This window comes from Halichoerus grypus, chromosome 6, assembly GCF_964656455.1.
Source record: "Halichoerus grypus chromosome 6, mHalGry1.hap1.1, whole genome shotgun sequence".
In the NCBI taxonomy this organism is placed as follows: domain Eukaryota; kingdom Metazoa; phylum Chordata; class Mammalia; order Carnivora; family Phocidae; genus Halichoerus; species Halichoerus grypus.
The window spans coordinates 20,119,511-20,123,835 of record NC_135717.1 but is presented as its reverse complement, the minus strand read 5'-3'; the positions used below and the strand labels follow the sequence as shown (position 1 = coordinate 20,123,835).

Below are 4,325 nucleotides of genomic sequence, written 5' to 3'. Positions count from 1 at the left end.
TCACGTAACTGAAGCAGCTTAGCCATTGTAAGCTGGTCAAGAAAGCTTTCCTGAGGAAATGTCACACAAAGAGGTGAGGGAAGAGCGCCGTTGGCTAGATGATCAGCCACGTGCGAGGGAGCATGCCTGCATGCTATCTGGGATCACTAATAGATTATGTATTTGTGTTTCTAATTGCTTTACTTGTATTAACTCATCCTGTCCTTATAACATGTCTATGTCACGTTCTGTTTTCATCCTCATTTTAGATGGAGAAATAAGGGCACATGGAGATTTGGTAATTTGTCCGAAGTCATATAGCCAATAAATGATAGAAGTAGATTTGAAGCCAGGCAGGTTGGCTGTAGAGCTTGTACTTTTGGTTTTTTGTTTGTTTTCGTTGTTGTTGTTGTTGTTGTTTTAAGATTTTATTTATTCATTTGAGAGAGAGTAAGAGCAGGAGGAGAGGGACAGGGAGAAGCAGGCTCCCCACTGAGTGGAGAGCCCCATGTAGGGCTCGGTCCCAGGACCCCGGGATCATGACCTGAGCTGAAGGCAGATGCTTAACCGACTGAGCCACCCAGGCACCCCTAGAACTTGTGCTTTTGACTGCTGCATTATATGTATCCCCTCTATCCCTGCCCCTAACAGCGCAGGAAAATCCCCTGCCATCAGTATTGCTTAAGGGTGTGGTTACCCTGCTGCCTCATTTACTCATGTATTCCTGATAAATTTCCACATTTATGAGATTGGATCGTTTCTAACTTTGGGGCTGTTCCTAGATGTCAGTGATGAAGAGTGGCTCTTTTTCTCCAAAATTATAGTTCTTAGGCTTTTGAGTATTTAGTAGCAGAAATGGCTACTAACAACAAGCAACAAACAAACAACAAACAAACAACTCAAACCCACCAAAACACCAGTGGGTATCTAGAATGCTTTCAGTTTCAGTAATAAAATATTGAAGAATATCATTAAAGACCTCAGTTTGCTCTTTATGCTCTGTCTTCATCAAGATGTTGACTTTTAATCTTCTGTTACCTTATGATCATAAAGTAGCTGCTAGACTGCCAGGCATCACAGCTGCATTCCTGGTAGTAAAAAGATGGGTCTTTTCTTCAGTGGTCTCTGTCTTTTTATCCAGAATAAAATTATTCCTGAATGTGCTCCAATATACTTCCCCTATATCTCATGGTAGGAATCGGGTAGGATTGCCAAATAAGATACAGGGTGCCTAGTTAAATTTGAATTTCAGGAAAATACCACAGAATTTTTAAAGTATAAGTAACATTACATGGAACATACTTATACTAAAAAAGTTGTGTGTTGCTTATCTGAAATTCAGATTTACCTGGGTGTCCCTTATTTTTATTTGCTAAATCTGGCCACCCTAGAACTTGGTCTACTTGCAATAGGGGCTGGCAAACAGAATAGCTGGATTTCTGGCTTTTGTAATCCAAGATGGGCAAGAGAGAAAGAGATTAGAAAGCTTTTAGGTCATCAGCCACCCAATGTGGAGTCATTCTGATTGTGTTTGCTCTACTGCACAGAGAATATGTTTACATAATATCACAAAATTTACGAAGTTCAAAGCAGAATCAAACTATATTTTCATTTTAGAGTTTTTTTACTTTCTTTGTGTAGGGGGAGGTATAGATGGTTATGAATAAAATGCCTGCCATGGGCAAGAATTTTTTTATTTTTTTATTTTTTTGTTTTCTTTTTTATGTCCCTCCTTGTTCCACGAAAGGAATTGAGAGGGTTAATAGAACTACATCACCACAAAAGGCAAAAATAAATACGGGAGTGGAACATGAGCTCAACAAATTACAAAAGGCCCTGAGTTGTGTGTATTTTATTGTTCACACAGGTACTGGAAGCAGGCTGCAAATCTGACTTCCCCGAGTCCTCACAGGGATGGAAACATGCTCCAGTTTCCATAAAATCACAGCCAGCCTCCATACTCAAGAGAGGCTCCTCCTCCATGGAGACCCGAGAAGCTTCTCCAGAGCATCTTCAGTGAGATCTCTGTGAATGCTGGGGTTCTGGGTGTGCAGCTGCTTCCCCAGGACCCTTTGGCATGAGCCTGTGCCTTAATACTGAAGTTCCATGGGGCCAAAACAGTGCGGTCCAATTCTACATCTCTGGGACACTAGATCAATTCAAGAGTAGAAGTTGGACAATCTGGGGACAGTGAGAGAGGCTGCAGAACTGATGTGCCTAAGCATTGTTCTTGAAAGCCGGATATTTTATACAAGATTCCCCAGCAGTGAGTTTGAGGTCAGAACCCTCAGCGAAGACCTGGAGGTCAAATTGACTGAGTGGTCCAGATCCAAACGCTTTGAAGAGCCAGCCAGGTGGAGGGGCGCAGGTCTTCATAAGGAAGTATAAGAGCTTGTACAAGGAGCAGAGCTTCGTTCCGAGCTAGTTGCCTCAAATATAAAACGGACCATTTCACGACCACACCCCCCCCCCTTTAAGGCCCCAAGGACCCTTCTTCCCCTTGGTATGAAATCCAATTCCTTCCCCTGGCCCACAGGACCCAAGACCCTATGTGGTCTGGCCCCTCCTCCCATCTCCCATGCCATCTTCCTCCTGCCTATGACACTCCCAGCCTTGCCTTCTTTCTTTCCCTTAACCTGCCCAGACTCTGCCTCTGCTGTTCCCTTTCCTGCCTCAGCCTTCCCCCTTGAAGCTTAGTGGGAACATCACCTCCCCAGAAAAGCTCTCCCCCATCACCCTGTGTAAACGTCCCCTGTTGCTGGAACTCAGCACCTTCTTTGTCTTTCATGGTCCTTCCCTGAGCTTGTCATCACTCTTAGGCATTGCACAAGTATTTATCAAGCACCTTCTATGTATCAGGCACTGAGAGTGAAGCCGATGAACAGATAAATAAACCAATATAATTACCATGCTAATTGAGTGCTCTGATGACTCAGTAGTCATGGTGTGAAGGATGATGTAATCCTACCTTATTAAGGCATTTGATTTATAGCTACTTTAGGTAAACATGCTTAGAATTCAGTTGAGGGGGGAACTCAGGCACTATCCTGAATGATGGTCACCCCAGTAGGTTACAAATATGGTGACACTTGGTAGGCTGTTACTTAACGTTTGTCAGCTTAAAGATCCGAACAAGGAGTGGGTGGGCTGGGAGGGGCAGGGGAGATGGCTGCAGGAGCAGCAGCACCTGCAACGATGCAGTAGGGCTTAAGTGAGGCGCCTCTCCAGGCTGGGCCTCAGATGGCTGCTGAGCCCCTGGAGAGAAGGAGAACAAGATCCAAAACCTGGCTAAGCTCAATGGGGGAGAGATCGCCTTGCTCTGTCTGCAAACAGAGAACTTGTTATGAACTTAGTGATCGAGTAATCAAGTGACCTGGGAGAGCTCTGGGAACTGGGTAAGGCTCATTGTTCCAGTTTTACCCACCCATTGTTTCCCAATTGTGGATGAGTTTGAGTGCTGGAGGTCTGAACCCTGAAGGGTGGATCACGGCTTCCAGAGCGCAGAGGGGAGAGAATTTAGAGACCACAAGGAGATGGGAGCCATTGAGGGAGTGAGAGGTAGGACTGGTCCTTGGGGATTGAGAGGCAGGGAATGGGGCTCTTGGAACATCCTGGCGAAAGCTGCTAGAAGGAGCATCGCAGGAAACCAAGTCTAGGACAAAGTCACGAAGGGCAGTAGCTCTTGCTTTGGTGTGGGTGGTGCGGTGTGGCCGATCACAGAGGAGGGTCGTAAAGCCTTCCCGAGTCTCTAGGACTTGAATCGGGAGTGGCCAGGCAATTCACTTTGGCCCATGGGACGATAAGAAACAAGACGCGAGCAGCAACTTGAAGGTGCTCGCGCACTGGGGTTCTCTTTCTCTTGCTGCAGAGGAACCCTGTGGTGACCAAGGTGTGAATAAGCCAGCTTGCCTGTGGGATGGGAAGACCACATGGAGCAGAGATGAGCTGTCCCAGATGAGGCCCTCCCTAGACGCAGGCCCCAACCAACACGCCAGCTGATCACAGATGTTCAGGAGAGTCCAGATGAGATCCACCAAGGCAGCCCAGACTAGAAGAACTGCCCCGCCAGCTTGCAGAATTGTGAGCTAAATGAATGGTTATTGTTCTAAGTCGGTATGTTTGCGGACAGTTTGTTACCCTTCAGTAGCTAACCGATACAGGTGTGTGTGGGGGGTGAGGGTTGTAGGGAAGAAGGCAAGTCTCAGTTGCTCGGTTCTTCCATTAATGCTGATTCGGTGCCAGGCTGTGTCCTAGCTCTAAAGGTTTCACGATGGACACAGCAGACACGGGCTCTGATGGGGCAGAGCACCAGCCAGCAGTGGCCCCTGACAAGGAACTTAGCCATT

At 46.4% G+C, this 4,325-nt stretch overlaps 1 long non-coding RNA gene across 1 annotated transcript; it reads left to right on the top strand.

The window, feature by feature from the left end:
• LOC144382066 (uncharacterized) lies at positions 1–2,894 on the top strand. Its single transcript, XR_013448457.1, has 2 exons — positions 1–73; positions 1,847–2,894. It is a non-coding gene; the product is annotated as an uncharacterized LOC144382066 (long non-coding RNA).
• Positions 2,895–4,325: the final 1,431 nt, after the last annotated feature.